This window comes from Saccopteryx bilineata, chromosome 3, assembly GCF_036850765.1.
Source record: "Saccopteryx bilineata isolate mSacBil1 chromosome 3, mSacBil1_pri_phased_curated, whole genome shotgun sequence".
In the NCBI taxonomy this organism is placed as follows: Eukaryota; Metazoa; Chordata; class Mammalia; order Chiroptera; family Emballonuridae; genus Saccopteryx; species Saccopteryx bilineata.
The window spans coordinates 11,316,806-11,338,332 of NC_089492.1; the positions used below are offsets into that span (position 1 = coordinate 11,316,806).

At 45.9% G+C, this 21,527-nt stretch overlaps 1 long non-coding RNA gene across 1 annotated transcript; it reads left to right on the forward strand.

The window, feature by feature from the left end:
- Positions 1-8,865: 8,865 nt before the first annotated feature.
- On the forward strand, positions 8,866-16,814 carry LOC136328460 (uncharacterized). Its single transcript, XR_010730046.1, has 3 exons — positions 8,866-8,948; positions 9,101-9,180; positions 16,571-16,814. It is a non-coding gene; the product is annotated as an uncharacterized lncRNA (long non-coding RNA).
- Positions 16,815-21,527: the final 4,713 nt, after the last annotated feature.

The window sequence follows — 21,527 nt, forward strand, 5'->3', positions numbered from 1 at the left end:
ACTTAATAATTATTTACCGCAATTATTTAAGAATTGCATTTTTTGTTAAATTTGGCACGAATATCTAGCATTGTATTTAAATGGCCCAGGGCAAAAGAGTTAAAGTCGTGTGGAGTCCATTTTCAAATTGCCCCCCTTAACTATCGAATTGCCCCCTTGTGGGGAGTGGGCCCCACGTTGGGAAACACCACTTTAGCAGGAGGAATTGAACTCTGACAGTCTGGTAGAAGGCACTGAGCAAAATGTTGGGAAAGTAACACATTGTATTGAAACAATGGACTGGCTCTCTTCTTTTGGGTGGTAAGGTTGTGATTTCCAGAAATAGGACTGACTCATTTGTCTCAAGCAGGTAATTACCATTCCAGCTTGTCTGGGCTCTGGGCGTCCATTCTAAGAAGATGCAGGAGAAATATATGCTAGAAATAGCAACACTTGAGAGATAATTCCTGGGAAGAAAAAAGAAAACCCTCGATGATCAAGGCCTTCTTCTTACCTTTCTTATCTCTTTACCAAGCAGGCCTCCTTCTGGGTCCTCCTTAGATCTGGGAGTATAGTTATATGAAGAGAATCAACTAGTTCATGTTTATTAGAGAGGAAAAAAGAAGTAATATTTCTAAGTGCTTTATCAATCAATTAGGAATGCTGTGGAGTGCACATATGAGAAAAGTGGTCTAATGGTGGCTTAAACAAATATTTGTTTGTTTTTCTCCATCATAGATCAAGAAATGTATAGATAAATAGCCCTAATATGGCAGCTCAGGGATACCTATCAGGAACACCCATTCCTTCTACCTTTCAACTTCTACCCTTAGTAAATTGGCCTTTCTTCTTCATTGCTACTGCCTAATGGTGACAAAATGGATCCCCCATCTCCAAGAAACACAACTTCCATAAAGGAAGGAAGGATGAGGGAAAAGGTATCTTTCCCTTTTTTTCTAAAAGAAAATATCTTAGCCTACTGCCCCCTGAACTCTCCTTGGCCAGAACTGGGTTATGTCACCTCCAAAATTGACATAAAGGATCAAAATTGATGAAGGGATCCAAAACTGCCTTTTGACAAGGGAAAAAGGCACCCATGACTGAAGTCAAACAATCGTGATTTGCTGCCCGTAACTATGCACACTGTGGAAGTTGTTGTTACCAGGAAAGAAGATGGAAGCGGACATTAAACAGAGAACCAATATTGCTGTCCCATTGGATGACCATTCTCTATCTTCAGTGCCTTGTTCGTAGTCTCTTCTTCCCTCCTCTCCTTTTAACCCAAATAAAAAATAAAACTTTCTTACTCTGTAAGGCTTGGCTTCAGTCTTCCTGGATGGTCTCCTCCAAGCCCCTACCTTGGAAGACGTTATCCCACAGAAAGTAGAGCTTCCATGAATTGATGTTTTTTATAAGCCAAATATTCTCCTAAATTTGAAATACTACTACTAATTCTCACAGCAATCCTGCCAAAGAGTTAACAGCCCTCATCACCTAGTAACTTTTCCACAGTCACCATGGTCCGTATTCAATGGGGGCATTAATGTGGTTCTGACTCTATCTGGAGCCAAAGACTTTCTCTCTTTCCCCTTTAGCATAGGCGCCATTTTTCTCTACTGAACTCCTATGGAACTTAGAGTTCTGCCAGAGTCTCTGTTGTCTCTTGTATTATTCTATAATTATTGACATGTGTGAATTATACAAAATGAGTTCTACTTTCTAGGGTCAGGAAGGTCTTCTGTTTGTCCTGGTCACTTATCCCCAACCATGTCTAACTGGCCATTGAGCTTCCTATATACGATTTTATACACAGGGCCTCAAGGAACGCTTCTCAGTGGAAGCTGGACTTCGGTGCCTGTGTCTTATTGAGAAATAAAGGATGTCTGTTAAAATTATGGTGCCTTGGTTCTCAATTTTGACCGCTTTAGCCGGTCTGAGATGGGACCTGGGTTGAGCCCAGACATCAGTATTTTTTTTTTAATCTCTTTAAGTTTAAATGTACAGCCCAAATGACAGTCTTAAGATGGGTCTCAGACTATATGCTCACCTAGCTTGTTTCAACAGGTATAATGATCAGGTTAGCCTGTGCAGACTGACCACATAAATGGCCTTTCTTTTTCTTTTTTTTTTTTTTGTATTTTTCTGAAGCTGGAAACGGGGAGAGACAGTCAGATAGACTCCCACATGCGCCAGATCGGGATCCACCCGGCACGCCCACCAGGCAGCGATGCGACGCCCCGAGGGGCGTCGCTCGTTGCGACCAGAGCCACTCTAGCGCCTGGGGCAGAGGCCAAGGAGCCATCCCCAGCGCCCGGGCCATCTTTGCTCCAATGGAGCCTTGGCTGCGGGAGGGGAAGAGAGAGACAGAGAGGAAGGAGGGGAGTGGTGGAGAAGCAAATGGGCGCTTCTCCTATGTGCCCTGGCCGGGAATCAAACCCGGGTCCCCCGCACGCCAGGCTGACGCTCTACTGCTGAGCCAACCGGCCAGGGCCTAAATGGCCTTTTTGAAGGAGAAATGGAAACTCTTTCTAGGCCCTGGATCATGATGGAGAATTTCTCTAGTCCTGGGCTGGAGTGTGCCCGTCCAGTGTCAAGAGCTTTTGTAAAACATAACAAAGCTAGTCTTTATAGAACCTCTATGACAATGCAAGTCACTATTCTTGGGACTCTAAATAGCTGATTTTTTTTTTAACACTGCTACCCTTTGAGCTAACCAAGTGTTTGTATTACCCATTTCATAGGGAAATTATGTCAAATCACACAGCGAATGGTGGAACCAGGGATCCCATCCCGGAAGTCTGAGGCTTGGTCTCGAGCTGTATATAGTGTTTTCTGCTCTAGATCACATTGGACACTCTCAGTGACATCATGAAGGAAGTATTATCCTCTCTGCTGAGCCAGGAAAGAGGATAGCGCATTAGAGGCCACTATTGGTCTGTACCTCTGTCTAGGAGCACGGTAATCTGATATAGAGGAAACACAGCAGGCTTAAGATGGCAGAGGACACGTGATGTTATGAAATCAACTTAAAGCATCATCCGACCACGTGTCAGGCCTCACTCCGAGTGCGAGGACTTGATCATTTCAAGGCACAGTCAACAGCTCCTCTGTCGGCAGGATACAGGGGCTAACCTAGGGCCTCCACATCTAAGACAGTTGGCAGGTCAACTCCAACACTTGCAAGCAGGAGTCCTAGAAGCTCGTGTCTTTAACTCTCTGAGCCCCAATTGCCTCAGCTATGAGACAAATAAAATAAATGCTTCAAATGGCTGTGAATAAAAGGAAATAATCCACATGGTAGCCTGGAAAAACACTGTAAACAACTACTTAGTCAAGTTCCTTAAGCAAAACCCATTCAGTTCAGCCATCAAAGGGTTAAAAAAAAGCAACTTGAGTGTAGTCCGGGGTTGAGAGATTTTATTTTCTCAACCAAGGTCCTGTCCTCTCAGGTCGGCTCCGCCCTTCCCCAGCTCCTCACCCAATCCTTGCAGCCACTTGTGGGACTTGTAGGCAGGCCCAGAGCTTCCGCTGCAATGCTCTTTGAAAAAGCACTGTGCTTTCATAAGTCACTGTTCTCTCCTCAGGCTAAGTTCTCGTGAATTAGATTGCAAGGCACTTTATGCAAAGCATCTGACCTTCACCAGCTCTGATTTGCATTGTCATCGTTCCTTTATTCTTCTAAAGTGCCTTCATTTTGCATAATGTTATAATGTTATTGGGCTTTGCAGTTAACACTATCTATCTCATTTCTCCAATTATGACCATTTTAAGCAAAGCTATAGATAACCTTCAGAAACCCGTGCCTGTGTGATATTTCTTTCATAAGGAAGAAGCAATGGAACTGGACTTTAAAACAGGAGAGGGGGGACTAAAAAGGTCATTTAGGCTGGAAATTTAAAACTCTAAGACTACATTTTCTTTCCTTTTTTGGTGATTAAGAGCCTGTTGTCTGTGTCCCCCTTGAGAATCTCTACATTACAGGAGATGCTTACTGTTGGAACAGAACATCTACCTAAAGAAAATAACCCAGTGCCATAGATGTAGAAAGAGTCTCAGACAAGATCTCCCTTCCAACTGTTCGTGTGGGCACCGCCCTACTGCAGGAATGCCATCCCCAAGCCAATGAGTGGAATCACTTCAGGTATCAGTGTCTGCAAGAGACATGATACATTACATCTTTAGCTGCCACTTACTCATCCAAATGAGATTCTGATCCTTCCTTCCAATTTAGAATTGGGTGGGAAAGACCCAGAAAAAGATTCTGAGAGACGGGAATGGAGACGGAGTGAGGAGATGACCCCAAACCAAATGTCAACCCTTCTGCTCTGATGCAAAGACCCTTGATTCCAATGCAGATGTGCTAACCAGTGGCAGGGAACATTCATTTTTTATAACATTCATCAAATACCTGCTATTCCCCAGACCTTGAGCTGCAGGACCTCATTAGCACTGAGGTCCTGCCGTGAGGTGAGGTCAGTGTACGCAAGCGTACAGAGGAAAGGGGCTCACATCTCACTGAGCATCCTGGCATCCTGGGCGCTTCAGTACGTGGCTCTCACTTTATCCCTGGCATTTCTACCCATTCTCCACACATTCCGACAGCTTGTTCTCCCTGGACACGGGCCTTCCTATCACTGGATGACAGCTAAGGTTGTCTGTCTTGAGCGAGCTTGCCAAACCACTCCACTGATTGCAACAGACCGACTAACCAAGGTCCATTTTATTATTATTATTTTATTTTGCATTTTTTATTTTTCAATTACAGATTACTTTCAATTATTTTGTATTGACTGCTGTGTATAGCATAGTGATTAGACCATCATATGCTTTACCAAGTGTCCCCCTGATATTTCCAGTACCCATCAGGCACCGTACAGAGCTATCACAAAGTGATTGACTAGATTCCCTGTGCTATACTTTACTTTCCCGTGACTATTCTGTAACTACCAATATGTACTTCTGAATCCCTTCATCAAGGTTTGTTTTAGATACTGTGTCTTTGTGAATCATTCTTAATGACTGCCTTTTCCAGAAACCTGGTAACACTCCATGTTCTTACCTACATGAATGCTCCTCAAGCCAGAAGAATGGGCCAATTCCTCTGAGAAACTTCCTTTGATATTCAGTTTTGGTTAGTTTTTTTCCCTGTTACCCCACAGTTGTTTGTTGTTGTTGTTCTTTTGTATTTTTTCTGAAGTGAGAAGCAGGGAGGCAGACAGACAGACTCTCGCATGCACCCAACCAGGACCCACCCGGCATGCCCACTAGGGGGCGATGCTCTGCCCATCTGGGGTGTTGCTCTGTTACAACTGGAGCCATTCTAGCACCTGAGGCAGAGGCCATAGAGCCATCCTCAGCGCCCGGGCCAACTTTGCTCCAATGGAGCCTTGGCTGCGGGAGGGGAAGAGAGAGACAGAGAGGAAGGAGAGGGGGAGGGGCAGAGAAGCAGATGGACGCTTCTCCTGTGTGCCCTGGCTGGGAATCGAACCCAGAATTTCCACATACCAGGCCGACCTCTACCACTGAGCCAACCGGCCAGAGCCGTATCCCACAGTTTTTGAGAAAAACCATCATGTTTATCTGGCTCCCTCCTTCCTCAGAAGACACCACGGAGAAAGAAAGACAACTGGTCTCTCTCTCTCTATTCCTCACTCGCTCCATCTAAGGAAGGAAGAGTGAGACAGCCAACTGCTGGGTTTGGGAGAAGGGAGCAGAGAAAGATAATGTTGACCTCTTCTTGCATCCTCTCCTCTTCCCTGGTCCTCTACCCCTTAGAGCTTTACTGTCTGCGGGATACACACATCCTTGTCTGCTCTCCACCAGGTGGTAAGTGAGAGCTTCTTTCCAGGAGGAAGCCTTGCTGTCCCATTCCTCCAAAAGCTATTTGGGTAAGTTCAATTCTAGTCCGAAGTGTTGTTAGTGAGACCTCTGGGTGGTACATCCGGTATCAGACCCTCCCATCCGGTTCTTATCACAGATAGCGCTGACATGTTGCTCTCCACGTGTTTGTCCCATGTGCCTCTCAACTGACTCAGAATGTGACAGAGAGAAAAGCCACGCTGCCAACCTCCTTTGTGATGGTTTTCAGCAGGGGTTCCCAAACTACGGCCTGCGGGCCGCATGCGGCCCCCTGAGGCCATTTATCTGGCCCCCACTGCACTTCTGGAAGGGGCACCTCTTTCATTGGTGGTCAGTGAGAGGAGCATAGTTCCCATTGAAATACTGGTCAGTTTGTTGATTTAAATTTACTTGTTCTTTATTTTAAATATTGTATTTGTTCCCGTTTTGATTTTTACTTTAAAATAAGATATGTGCAGTGTGCATAGGGATTTGTTCATAGTTTTTTTTATAGTACGGCCCTCCAACAGTCTGAGGGACAGTGAACTGGCCCCCTGTGTAAAAAGTTTGGGACCCCTGGTTTTCAGCCCAGTCAATACCACTTTCCTTCTCTGTCTCTTCTTCTCAGCCTGTAAATTCCTGGAGGACAGGGACTATATTTTTCACCATTTTTCTATCTCCAGTTTCTATCGCATTATGGCTCAATAAATATCTTCAATGAAAGGATGGATGAACAAACACTTTATACCATGTGAGTGGCTTATAATAGTTCTTGTAACAGAATTGCAGTAATAAATAATGAATGGCATGTACTTGTATACTCTGTAACTAACTCTGATTCCTTGCCACACCTTGCCTACCAGCTTGCACACTCTGCATCTCACAGTTTTGCTGCAGGCCTGCTGTTGAGGAGCATTTGCTTCACTGCTTTGATTTGCCAATGCTGAGGATGCTCACGTTTAGCCAGGGAGGTGAACTGCAATCACCCACGGAGCACGGCATCAAAGCTGGGTGATAGCATCCCTCTCACCACAATCTTCCCTTTATGCTCTGCCACTCTCCCCTTCATAAACCAATCTGCTTCTCACTGTATGTTCAACCATAATAGTACCTCTCTCGGCTTTCCTTATCACAAACAAGCTGGCACAGGCATTCGGGAAGCCCACGATGTCTATAGGACAAGAAAACCAATTACTTTTTTCTGAATCGTTTTTCCTCCAAAGTATTACGCTCTTCCCAGAAATGCGGCAGTGTTATTTTTAGCCCGAATTAGGTGTGTCTCTTTCTAGGAGACTTCCTGTCTGTCAGCTGTGGCAAAGACTTGAGAAGCATTCTCAGCTTCAACATATTCAAAACCATGTTGTTTATTCATTAGCCATCTCTAGAGGCTGGGTGAGTATTTTGACAGAGAAAAGAGAGGCTAATTTGAACACAATTTTCAACGCTGGGCTTCTAGACCACCACCATTTGTCTAGGGAAGTAAAGTATCCGATAATCCCAGAATGTTTCCCATCTCAGTTACCTTCATGAACTGCCCATTTGCGAGTCCTGAATGAGTACTCTACATTCCCTCTGTCAGTTACTGTTCAACAAATCACTCCCTAATACAGTGGCTTTAAATGACAGCCGTCTATTATTTTTCATGGACTTATTGACGACCTGGGAAATTTTGCTGATCTGGGCTGCTGGGCTTGGTTGGTCGTGACTGAGCTCACTGGGGCGTTTGTGGTCAGCTGAGTTGGGATGACAGGTCTGCTGATCCTGGTGGGGCTTCTATGTTACATGTTTAGAGCGTGGACTGCTCCAAGAGGACTTTGGCTGTGACAACTTAGCTCTTCTCAAATCTCTCAGCCCCCAGCCGGCTAATCTAGACACAGTTCCTTGGAGCTGGTAGAACTGCATGTTCACGAAACAGCAATCATGCAAGATAAGTGGAGACACTCGAGGGCTTTCCAAGCCTTTACTTGTGACACATTTGCTAACACCCTAATGGCCAAAGGAAAGTATACTCTTAGCCCAAAGTCAGAGGTGGAGAAGGGGCTTCCAGTTACAGGATAAGGGCATGAACAAGGAGAACCTCTTAATGGGGCCCATCAGTGCAACACTGACTTACCATTTTCCAAACTCAACTTCTGACTTGTGTATGCCCTGATTAACTCCTGGTGGAAAAACAGCAATGCCAACAACAAATAGGCTTCATGGACCACCAACCATTGTGCTTAGACTATGAATAAATGTCCTTGTTTAGTTCAACCCTATAAGAACAGCCTTATAAGAACAACCCTATAAGGTAGATGCTATCATTATTTCAACCCAGGTCTTTTAACTGCAAACCCCGTGGGATTCCGCATGCGGCAGTCTTCCTGTAAAAGCAGGTTTGGATTTATGTCTCCTGCAGGAACACCTATCATGATAATGGCCTTTTGTTACATGTTGTTGTTGTCTCCCAGGAAAAACTTTTTGGTGGAACTTTATACACCAAATCCCTTCTTACAGTGCAAATTATTTGAATGGCCAAAGGGTGTGTGAATATACCAGCAAGTACAAAATTTAGAGGTGCATTGAAAGATATAACTCAAGGATTATTTCTCAATAATGGCTCACAAATCATTGTGTGCCAAGTCCTCAGGCCATTGGAATCTCTCCTGTCCCTCTCAAGATGTTGCTAGGAAACAACACACATGGGCTGGGGGCGGGGAATCTGCTTCTGAGAACATCCCTCAGCCCCGAGCCCTGCCCTTCTGAACCCGTTTCCACAGAGATGCTGGGTCCAACAAGGAAGTGACATACCCACGCAGACCTGGAGGACAACGAGCCAGGTTTCACAGGGGGTGAGAATGAGGAAGAGGAGCGGGAAGAAGACACACCTGCCACTTAGGAAGAAGCCAACATCACGTCTTAACAAGCCTGACTTAGGATACGCTTTCATACAATAGGCCCTGCAACAAATTACTCAAAGTAAAAAAAAAAAAAAATCACTTCATCTAATGCAAATTTCATTAGCCTTCTTAAGCTTTTGAAATGACCAGAACTGTTCAGCAAGACAGTCTTTAGGCTGTTGTGATTTCATCAACCGTGCAGGTGGAGAAGGATGTTGTAGAATACTGGTGGGCCAATGCAGGTTTACAGTTGTGAGTACGCAAAGCACAGAATTTATTCTTGTGTTGTTATTTGTTTAATAATGATTGTATTTTCCACATGAACAACTTTTGCCCACCCAATATAGCCCAGCACTTACTGGAGGTTCTTTGCTCTGAGTGCTCACGTTTAATTTGCTTTATAGGCTCCGTGATGCCCAGAAGTGTCCCAAGTAACAATGTTGGCCAAGGGTCAATGGGAATTGTTTCTGTAAAAGGCCAGATGGTAAGTACAAGTACGTTAGGTTTTTTTTCAGGCAACTGGGTCGCTATTGTAACTATGCCATTTTGTGCAAAGGCAGCCATAGGCAATACGTAAATCAATGTCTATGAGTGTTTGTCTATAAAACTTTATTTATAAAAACAGAGGGTGGGCCTGATTCAGCCCGTGGGCTATAGTTTTCTGCCGGCCGAGCTAAACAATCAGGAAGACTCTGAAGATAGGGGGTCTATTGCTTCGGAGAATAAGTTCCACTTCCGGGCAGGATGAGGCACAGGCCAATTTAATGGAGGAGTTTAAGCTTCCCCTTCTCAGGACGCTCTGTCATTTGCCTGCCTTGGTTCAGAATTATGTGATGAGCTGCAGACTGGATTGCCCAGGAGGGGTTTTTTTTGGAGATTCCCCCGGAGAGAAGGAGACTAAGGCCACAGAGGAGTCCAGTGTTCCTCTGAGACAAATTCTGAGACAAATTCAGCTTTTCTCTGCCACAAACTGTCTCTAAAGTGCTTGGAGAGCTAAAGGCAAGAAAAACCAATGGACGCAAGTCAAAGTCTTAAAATGTCACTGAACTAGAAGTAAGAAGACCCAAGGACCGGTACCAGCCTTGCCATCACGAACTGTAGGAATCTGTTACTTGATTATTAAGGTCAAGTTTTCTCCACCTACAAAATAAATTCCAGCGTTTCTCAAAGTATCTGCATCAGAATTGCTTAGGCTGCTTATTTAAAAGGCAAATTTCAGACACCACCCCCAGCCTACTGAGTTATCATTTCTGAGGGCTGAATAGCCCTAGTCCAGGGCTTCCTAAAAGCCAGTAGTCTGAGAATCGCTGGACAAGAAAGATGCTCTCCAATTAGCCTTGCAGCCCAACGTCCTGTGCCCCTCTCCTGCTGGCGACTCCGGAGCCAGGCCTGCGAACTGTGACCCAGGGTGTTCAGCAGAGCCCTGTGCGATTTCAGCAAGGATAATCCACCTCACCTATGCCTCTGCTTGGAGAAATGGTCTCCTGGCCCGGGCAGATGTGTTATTTGACATTCACAAGAGCAAAGAAATAACTCCACACCCTTTTCCTCAGGCAAAAATGCAAATCTGGAACTCACCCTGCATGCCTTTCCAGGGAGGTGCCACAGCTGACAGGGCCTGCAGCTCGCAGCAGCAGGGTCTGGAAATTGAACCCTACCCTGGAAACTGTGCGCTCTTCAGCTCAATAGAGCTTCAAGGGAGAAGTAAAAGGGGTGTGTGTGTGTGTTCATGCTGTCTGTGTGCTGTAGGCATGTGTGTGTTCATGCTGTATGCTGTAGGCATGTGTGTGTGCTGTAGGCGCTTATGTGTGGTGTGTGTGTTCATGCTGTCTGTGTGCTGTAGGCATGTGTGTGTGTGTGTGTGGTGTGTGTGTATTCATGCTGTCTGTGTGCTGTAGGCACGTGTGTGTGTGTGTGTGGTGTGTGTATTCATGCTGTCTGTGTGCTGTAGTCATGTGTGTGTGGTGTGTGTGTGGTGTGTGTGTTCATGCTGTCTGTGTGCTGTAGTCATGTGTGTGTGGTGTGTGTGTGGTGTGTGTGTTCATGCTGTCTGTGTGCTGTAGGCATGTGTGTGTGTGTGTGTGGTGTGTGTGTATTCATGCTGTCTGTGTGCTGTAGGCACGTGTGTGTGTGTGTGTGTGGTGTGTGTGTGTGTGTTCATGCTATCTGTGTGCTGTAGTCATGTGTGTGTGTGTGTGTGTGGTGTGTGTATTCATGCTGTCTGTGTGCTGTAGGCATGTGTGTGTGTGTGTGTGGTGTGTGTATTCATGCTGTCTGTGTGCTGTAGTCATGTGTGTGTGTGTGGTGTGTGTATTCATGCTGTCTGTGTGCTGTAGGCACGTGTGTGTGTGTGGTGTGTGTATTCATGCTGTCTGTGTGCTGCAGTCATGTGTGTGGTGTGTGTGTTCATGCTGTCTGTGTGCTGTAGGCATGTGTGTGTGTGGTGTTTGTGTTCATGCTGTCTGTGCGTTGTAGGCGTGTGTGTGGTATGTGTGGTGTTTGCATGTGTATGTTGTATGCATAGGGTGTGTTTGTGTGCAATGTGTGTATGTTGTATATATGTGTGTGTGATGTGTATAGTATTTGTGTGTGGGGTGTGTTTAGTATGATGTGGTAGTGAGCAGAATGTGCATGTTGTGTCTGTGTGCTTAGTGTGTGGTGGTGTGATATGTGTCGTATTTGTGTGTATGTGAGTTGTACATGCAGTGTGCATATATGTGTGTGTGGTGTGCATGCTGTGTCTGTGCGTATGTGCTGGGGGAGGGGGTAAGGGGGGGTTAGCCAGGAAAGCCAGAGTCCGTAGAGACAGACTCCCCTATGTGTGCCAGCCCGGGCAAGGGGCTGCGAGGACAGAGCTGACTCAGAGCCAGCGCTGCCTTGATGGCCCTGAGGTCAGGGCACAGGCTTTCCTGAGCGCTGTGTGCCGGGCACGTTCTCTGCATCACCCTCCCAGCAGCCCCTCTGAGGTAAAGACTGGGTTCCCCTCATTGCACAGCCGAGGCCAGCAGAAGCTAAGCGAGGTTAGCAACAAAGTGCTCTAACCAGCCTGAAGAGCTTGAACCCAGGCCGGATTCCAGAGCCCGTTCTAGTAACCACAGCCAGCACAGCAGCTAACTTTATCTCAGGATGTGCTCCAACAACCGCATGAGAGAGACACTGTCATTCTCGCTGTGCCAGCAAGTAAGCTGTCCAGTGTCAGGGGTCCCGCCCCAAGCCTTCTGACTTTGTCTCTTAAAGATAGATGAGCATGGAAATGCAGACAAAAGATGCATGTACAGAGCTTAAAGGAAGAAAAGGGTAACTTCCTGGGGGAGCCCAGAGACTGTTTCCCTCGGAAGTACAACCTGTTTGCTTGCATTTGCAAACCCAGCTCCTGGAGAATCAGCAGAGACCGTATTCCGCTGGCTGTGACTTTACAGACAAGAGAGAGTTTGATGGTTGTAATTTCATACCTGCTTGATTTGTCCTTGGTTGGGTGGAGAACAGGGAGTCATGTTCTACTTCTTTTTTCCTTTCTTTGAACATAAACTCCCTGGATGAAATGTGAAAGCCCCATTTTGGCCACATCAGTAGCCTCTTATAGGAAGTACCCCCAGCCCCTGGAGCTGGAGGAGTCGAGGGCAGTAGACAAGTTTGCACACGGACAGAGAAGAGGGGCCGTGATGAGGCTGGGGGTGCAGGACAGTGCTCCGGAGAGTCAGGGGCTGGGGCATTGGGGAAAAAGTCTGGTGGATTATTTTATCTCCAGTTCTGTTACAGTTTCTAGTCTTCTTTCCAAAAGAACTGGAAATGATTTAATAATAAAGTCATGGTTATTTTGTGTTTCAAAAAGATAGGTCTGACTCAGCTATATTCCGAAAAGACAATCTTATCCCCACAGGTGTGGGTTTAGCTGGGCAGGACATTAATGGCTAGAGCCAGAGCTGAAAGTTTATTAGAACTGTGGTGTGTTATTTTTAACATCTTGAAAATAGAACAATATAGAGATGAGGATGACCAAACTTGATTAAATAAATAAGTACAGAAACTAGAAGACACCTAAGTGAGCGAATTGAGTGAACTTGGTGTCCGTGTGTGGCTGTGTGTGTGTGAGTCTGCATGCACACAGCGCTTCTGGTCACTCTGTTCTTGTGTGAGCTTGCTCGCTACTTGCACGGGCAGATCACTCCATTGTTTTGCCACTCAGATTGTGAGGATGAGTTTCTTCTAACACTCACCAGCTGTCCTAGTTCTGACTTCTAAAGCTACTCAGAGTCTATTTGTAATACATTTTAGTGACTTCAACTTCTTATTGGGAGAAAGACAGAAAAGCAAATGTACGCAAGTAAAATAAAGAAATAAATCATTCTTCTCCACATAAAAAAGCCCATTGATTAGTTGAAGATGACTAATAAATCCCACTAATCCTTTTCTTCTCCATCCAGCTTAAATATCACTTCTGCCCGGATCCAACTCCCACGTCCAGAGATGCATGACTCTTCCCAGATACACACCCACGCATGCACACATGCACACATACACACGGCTAATTGGTGGGTTCAACTCTCCTTTAAAACCCCGTGAATGGTATTGTCCTTAAGTGTGAAGTGCTCAGAAAACTTCCTTTACAGTTAAATTTGCTGACTGTCCAGCTCAGCGCATACACTGTGCTGAACTCCCTACATTGTGGCTCAGTTCACCATTGGGTCTTGCCATGGTCCTGAGTGGGTCTCTGTCTTTAAACCACCTTTCCCAATGAGTGGGTCTATTTTCATCACACTTATTACTTCTTGGACTGAACTCGATCCCAGGTCCCTGTCCAGCAATCTTTTCTGACTGCCTGGCATGGAACATTTTAACAAACTCGATGTTCATTTCAAACAATCACTTAAATTTGCAAGGAAGGTCATGAGTGGACAAATATAGCAGGTAGCTGTTAAGTGTCCTATTCTTCAACCAATGTGTATCTATTAAAAGTTACTACCAGCCAGCCTTGATTTCTCAAGTTCTATTTCCAAAATATTCTGAAGGAAAGTCCTACGTGTCTTGCTAAGATTGATACATATGGTATCAGTAGTGTCCGATTCTCTACTAATCTATCACTCTACCCGAAAAGGGAAGAGGTGAATTTGTCATCACCTCTTCTTATTCTTGGTGATCCAGACCAGTTCCTGGTGATCAAGACTTCCTCTTCTAAGTGCTGAGGAAAAAATTGTATGTATCAGTTACAGATTTTTCTTGGGGACATAAATTTTAGGTATATATTCTAACAGCCATCTTTCTTTCCTATTTAACATGGAATCATTTATCCTCCAGTCTTCTGGAATTGCCCTTTGCCATATTTTTGGAGATCACTGAGAGTTACAATTGTACTTTTAAGTTCTTAGTAGGGAAAGCTTGAGGTTTAGATGTGAGTTTAAATCCTGTTTCCATTTAAAGTCGCTTATTCAGGGTGGTAACCTTGAGCAAATGATTTATATTCTTTGCAGCACACTTTTCTTGTCTGTAAAATGGATATTATGTGTGTTTTTTTAGAATTGTTATGAGAAAAGAGCTCAATCATAAATAGCCAAAAAACACCTAACCCGGTGCCTGGTGTGTCCTTCAATAAATGTCTGTCCCTGCTCCAGGGGGAATCAATGTTTCGTTTCTGCATGTTGACCTCTCTGCTTCCGTAATATTTTCTCATGTGTCCTCCCTCCGTGTTCTACCCTTTCCAGCTGGAACATCATGCCTCTGGACAGCGAGGACATATGTTCTAAGACATACAGCTCTGTTTCCTCACAGTCATCTGTCAACATTGTCTTTTCTGCTCTGGGCAGCGAGCTTCTCCTTTGTGCATCCTTCTTACTGAGAAAATAGCTTCTATATAACATATGTAGTCCCATTCTGACTCCAGCGCCCTTTTAATGGTGAGTACTTTTTACAAGTCATGGCTTCTTTAACAAATATTAATGAAAGGCTCACTACATCCAGCCCGTGCTCCGTGCTGAAGGTGCGCTGATGAACACAGTGACAGGGTCCCTGTCCTGCCGCATCTCATAGGGCCGTGTCTGTCTCCCGCAGCTGAAGCTAGGGTCAACTCATGCCCCGAGTTCTAGCACAGATGGAACCGGGATTCTAGTCTAGGCTCCCTGTCTACCATATGAAAGGTTTTTGAGAAACGTGACCAGCACCAGGGAATTATTATAAAGTAAGCTGTTAGGAGGCCTCATGATCCTCCTTCTGACATCATCCGCTTTCATTCACTGACTATCAACTAATCCTTCTTAAATGGTTACTGGATAGGGTAGTAGTTAAGGTGGCACTGATAACAACTCCGGCGGGAATGAAGTGAGTGACCTTAGTCACGTCTACACGGTCAGGGGAGGGGGTGCGGGGGAGATGAGTCTTTCCCCCACGTACCACTCAGCCTGACTCAGTCCTTGCAGCGCTCGATGCTAAGTCCTGACCCCAGGGAACGCAGAAGCTCCTCCTACTCCACAGCCACACACTCTTTGGCCCGTTCACTCGTTCTCCATTCGCTGAGGTCTGAAAGCTCTGCAGCAGCCGTGAGTAGCAGGTCTGAGCCATTGTCTCACCCTGGCCACTGGCACGGTACGTGGCCCTGGGGAGTCACCACGGCTCCCTGGACCCTCCATCCTCAACTGTAAAATCAAGACGTTGGAATAAAAAATCCTGAGAGAAGTCTGACTAAACTTCTCAGCGGTCAGTTGCCCGGTTGCAGGGACACTTGGCTTTGCACTGATGGCAGCACTCAGCCTTCGGACCCGAGTGTAACTGGCTCTGCAGAAACGAGGGCGTGGCCCGACAGCGGGGCTCGCGTGCTGTGGCCTGAGCGCTCGCCTGGCTGCCGGTGCGCATGCGCACCCCTTCAGACGGCCTCCACGGGGAAGGATAGAATGGGACCTAGGGCAGTAGGCTTGCAGCCTAGCTTTGTCACAGTGCTGTGTGGCCTTCAGGAAGCCATGCCACCTCTCTGAGCCTCCGTTACTTCCTCTGTACATTTGTACATGGCAGAATCATGCAACTTTAAAAGCAGCATGGAGCCTAGAAACGTTTATAAATTATAATGTATCATTTATAAACTAAAGTATGGATCTGATTGACAGGTGGCCCAAGGGGCTGGACTCGAACCTGTGATCGTGAGGTGAGCAAGCACGAGCACAGTAGATTGACTCAGAGTGCTTGCTTACTGGCGGGGACTTGAGTGACAGTACCAATGTGCAGAATGTGAGGTGGGAGGGCTCAAGCCTCCTGGAGTTACCCCAATGGCACAGTCACTATTCAGAGCTGTTGTGACAATTCAATGTGATTCCATAGGTTAAAATGCCTGGCAAGTGCGCAAGGACATTTAAAAAAATGCTAGTTTTGAACATGAGTGTGCTTGGGCCAGGTTAAGTACACATGGCTCTAAAGTCCTTTGTCCTACAATAAGGTTGACCCTAGGGGCAGGAGTTAACATCTTGTAGAGGCAGTGCCTAGAGAAACAAAATAATCATCTTTTTAAGAAACCCAGTCTTGTGACCAGGTGGTGGCTCAGTGGATAGAGCATTGCCCTGAGATGCTGAGGACCCAGGTTTGTATCCTCGAGATCACCAGCTTGAGCGCAGGCTCACCAGTTTGAGTGCGGGGTCACCGGCTTGAGCGTGGGGATCATAGACATGCACCGCAGGTTCGCTGGCTTGAGCCCAAAAGTCACTGGTTTGAAGCCCAAGGTTGCTGGCTTGAGCCCAAGGTCACTGGCTTGAGCAAGGGGTCACTTGCTCTGCTGTAGCCTCCTGGTCAAGGCACATATGAGAAAACAGTCAATGAACAACTGAGGTACCACAATGATGAGCTGATGTTTCTCATCTCTCTCCCTTCCTGTCTGTCTGTCCCTTTCTCTCTAAAAGAAGAAGAAGAGGAACAACAACAACAAAGCCCACCCTACCCCAAAGGTTTGAGGTCAGACTGCTGAGGCGACGGGACACTGCAGACGGGAGCTGCTGGGCTCTCACACTCAGGCGGAGCCTGGGGCTTACAGAGCAGAGCTGTTGGCACCTGTCCCTCCCGGCCTGCCCCTGGCAACGTTTGGAAACTGAGTCTGCACCCAGCTCCCAGCTCCCAGCAGGCCTTCAATAAATGTTCAGTATTTGAATGGACGAATTAGTAAATTCATATACAAATGAAAAAAAAATGGAATAAAATATTTTACCAGACCAGTTAATTTTTCATTTCATACACACCTCCCCACTCTCCAAATCAGTTTCTCTGAAGGCAACGTCCTGGAGTATTTTCCTCCTATGATATTTCTACATGCAGAATCAATGGAGAGCACTCACAGTATTTTTTAAAACTTTTAATTTCTCTTCCAGCTTTGGAAAATTCTATTCTGAAATTTTAAATAGATCCATAGATAGGTGAGTTTAAAAAGCATCCTCTGAAATCTCAGCGTTTGTAGGAGCTGTCTCCCTAAATCTTTCAGGGAGCTGCCCCCTTCTTCCCCAGTGGCGGGAGGCTACTTTCGCACCTGGGCACGTGGCTGCCCAGGAAAAACTCCACATTGTCCTGCCTCCATTGCAGGTAGGTGTGGCCATATGACAAGTCCCATGCGACCTGAGTAGAGGTGGTGAGTGCAGCTTCCTGGCAATGTCCTTACCCAGGGGGGTCTGTTTTCGCCTTCCCCTTCTCTTTGTAAGTGCCAATGGAAAGATGATCTCAGATGTTGAGATGACCTTGGAAATGGAATACACATGTAAATATTAAAACATAGGAAGATTGGGGTCCCTCATAGGGACCTTTTCAGACCTTACCTAAAAGAGATATAAAACTCAACTGAGGCCCTGGCCGGTTGGCTCAGCGGTAGAGCGTCGGCCTGGCGTGCGGGGGACCCGGGTTCAATTCCCAGCCAGGGCACATAGGAGAGGCGCCCATTTGCTTCTCCACCCTCCCTCCTTCCTCTCTGTCTCTCTCTTCCCCTCCCGCAGCCGGGGCTCCATTGGAGCGGAGATGGCCCGGGCGCTGGGGATGGCTCCTTGGCCTCTGCCCCAGGCGCTAGAGTGGCTCTGGTCATGGCAGAGCAACGCCCTGGAGGGGCAGAGCATTGCCCCCTGGTGGGCAGAGTATCGCCCCTGGTGGGCGTGCCGGGTGGATCCCGGTCGGGCGCATGCGGGAGTCTGTCTGACTGTCTCTCCCCGTTTCCAGCTTCAGAAAAATACAAAAAAAAAAAAAACAAACAAAAAAACTCAACTGAAAATAAAAAACTATGTTTTGGTGTTTCCTCTCCCACATAGTTGAAGCAAATCCTGACTCATCCAGAGATGGCCCTCAGAACCCTTGGGAAATGCTATTCATATAACATGTCGCAATACAACGAGCCAGACTGGGAAATAGTTACCGAATAAAGCATATATAACCGATAACAACTAAGGTGAGGTCCGGTCCAGCTTCTATCACTTCTGAAGCTTACTGACATGCAAGAAATCATTTCCATTTTTAAAGCTTCAGTTTTCCCCTCAGCAGAATATGGACATTAAATTAAGATCTCCTTTCCAAATTTACTACCCTATGAAACTTTTTAGAAAAATACATCATGCGTTCCCGTGTGAAATAACCTATCAAGCTCAAGGCTATTAGGGACGGAAGAATCTGGTTGTAAACACAGTCAATCAATATTTGCCATGCGGCTAACTCATGCCAGGTGCGATACTGGCAGTGTGGAGGTGAACTGGAGAACAAAGGCATTAACAAATACTATAAATAGAAAAAGATTTGTGTAGGAGAGAAGTACCCACATTACAAAACCATGTGTCGGGGGACACAACTCGGTGGTGGGAAGAGATCAGGAAGGAAGACAGAAGAAGTGATATTTAAACTGAAATATGAAGGCTGAATGACAGGTAATTAGATGGACAATAGGAAGAAAGAAACACAGAAAAATAGGTCTTAAGTGAACTTGAAGGGTTCCTTTTGGATTGTTTGATCAAGACTATTGAGCTGGAATCAGAGACTCATAGATTTACACTTTCCCAGACTTGGTGCTCTGAGAAACGGATGCCTCCCAGCGAAAGCTCCGCCTGATACTTAAACATTCGTGGTTTCCAACCCTGGAAGGTACTTCTCCTTGAAGTGGCAACACCGAGCATGTGGGGCTGGATGCTGTCCCTTTCATGTGTACAGCATCTTTCAACTCACTGTTGAGAAAGAGGCCTCGCATGTATAACTTCACCTGCCGTACGACATAGGCGACGAGATCCTCAACCACAGGGGCAGAAACGGAAAGGGGGAGCAGCATGCCATTCGGGCCCCTGCTTTCCCCCTCGCGGGAAAATGAGTGAAGATTGGACACCCACCCTTGGGTTGTTGACCCTAAACATGATCCCACAACTTGACCACAGTCTTTACTCAACAGAGTGGCTTAGAATGGCACTTGTGCCTGTTTCCAGAGAATCAGCTCCACCCTCGGAGGATAAAGATTCAGCACCACAGGGAAGGCTCTAAAGAATGTTGTGCTGTCAGCTCCGAATGCCGTTCTCAGGAATGTCCAAACGTGTCCGAACGGTGGCGGTGCTGTCTGAATGAGGGGCACCCTTTGCCGAGGGAGATCAATTGACCAGAGAAATGCCAATGTTTCCATGACTGATCCAGTATTAGAGATAAGAAGTCTTCCACCTTCCCCTTCACTGCCCTCCAGCCACCTAATACTCAAGACCACTCCCTTAAATCACCATCATCAAAAAAATAATCCAATTCTAGTAGCTCAGATTCTGAAATTCATGTTTTTGTGCAACATAACATGTTGTGATACTGTCGGGGCTAAGAATTCAGACTCAGTTATTGGATGACTTGGGTGCTCATGTTCTGAAATGCACAACTTGTGTGATCTCGGGCAAATGACTGAGCATCGTATACTTCAGATTTCTCCCCTGCAACACAGCAAGTGATATTGACACTTTTCTCTTTTATGGAGGTGTTCAGTACAAGAAATCCTGAAATATAAGCACTTGGTAAATGTTACCTTAAAAAATGCAAGCAAACTTTTATTCTACATTCCACTTCTTTGTTTCCACTAAAATTTCTCCTTGTCTTTATTTCCAACTCAGTTCCTAAATCCCTCCCATTTCCCCAGATCTATTATTCTTAACTCCCCTGCAAGATCGAGACTATCAAGGAGCTATTGGAACTACAATCTTGCAAGACCCCTACTCTCTCACCTTGACCTTCCGTACCACCTGCCTTTCCAACTTCTACCTCCCAGATCCCGATCTTCTGAGTACTGTTGGGATAAAACGCTTAGGGATGGTAATTAGCAACACTATATACCCATACTCAGTCTCGGGTGGGTGCAGAATGCTTAGAGGTACCTGTTAGTCACACCTACTTCCCACTTCCCACACTGTAAGCTGCTATGCCAACCAATTCAACTCTTAGCATGAATGAATTTCTTCATACATGTCCGAATTTACTTAGTCAATACGTATTTACTCAATCTCTTCTATGAGCTAGATTAATGGTTTCCAAAATGACTACTTCCACTAAGAAAAGTCTGAGACTCACTTGTTCATTCATTCATTCCTTCATTAAAAATAATCTTACTACTTCAGAAAGAACACCATGAGCTTTATTACATATTCTTCTCCTTCTCAAACTCAGTCTACACTTTCTTCTAATGTCCTAGGAAAAGACATCTTATTTCTTTGCAATTGTAGTTCCCTCATCAGCACTCCTCTGTGGTCTCCTTTTCCTTGATATCCATTTCTACATTTCTTCATTCCCCCTGAACCCCTCTGGCCGATTCTTTATTCTTTGAGAGTTAGGATTTAGAAAGCAAAACAAGCATTTTTGTTTGTTTTCACTCTCTCTCTCACTCCCCCCCCCTCCTCGGTAAACATTCTAAGCCTGTCTAACACTCTCTCAATCCCTCTCCCATCCCCTGATCCATGCGTAGAGATGCACAGGGACAGTGTAGCCCTCAGGCAGATTGCTTCCTCCAAGGGCAGCAATGGCCAGTTTTGAAAAGTTCTAGGGATCTTCCTCAATCCTCATGTTACTTCTCTTTCCTTCCTATAGCATTTAGCCTTGGTGACCCCCAACTGCTGGAAAGGTGACCCCCTTCCCCCTGCTGTCATTTCATTCTGAGCACTTTTCTGTGACCTTTCTGTTTCTTCTCTTCTCCCCATTTGTCAGACCTCAGATTTCCAACAGTGACAGGACGCCCCCATGAAGATGGTCAACTCAAATGCAGGTTTCCAGAAGAATGTATGGCCTTTATCATACTGTACGGCCAGTAGTCACGGCCACCATCACAGCTGCCTAGCCAAAGCAGATTCACATTTGATTTGGACAGATGTTAAGGAATCAACAGAGCCAAGAACTGGTGATCCATTTTCCTTTATTCTAGACTCGTACTCAGTAAGCAAGTAAAAACAAACACACTGGGCTCCAAAACCCACTCATTCAGCGCTCACAAAGCCACTGACTCATCTGAGTTTCCTAGAATCAAAGGCTTCCACCTCACCAGTCTTATCCACCTCTGTTCCCCATCTCCTCCTCACGAACTGACTTCTTCCCCATTCTGCCATTTTGGCTACCTCCTCCACATGGCCTCCCTGCCCTGCTCAAGCCTGGGCTGCTTCTCCCTACAAGAACATGGCCATTCTCTCTCTAAAATGGCCTCCTAGTTCCTCCTTTAAAAACCTTTTGGTGCAAAAGTTCTCCCCCCAACACACATTAGCATAACCACGCCTCTTTCCAAGCATGAAGGGCAACTAGCTGTATCACATGAGGACAGCAGCCATCTTTAACAATAAGGGTGAGAAAAAATAACTTTATCTGCCCAACACATATTTTCCTCAACTTCTGCAAAGGCCC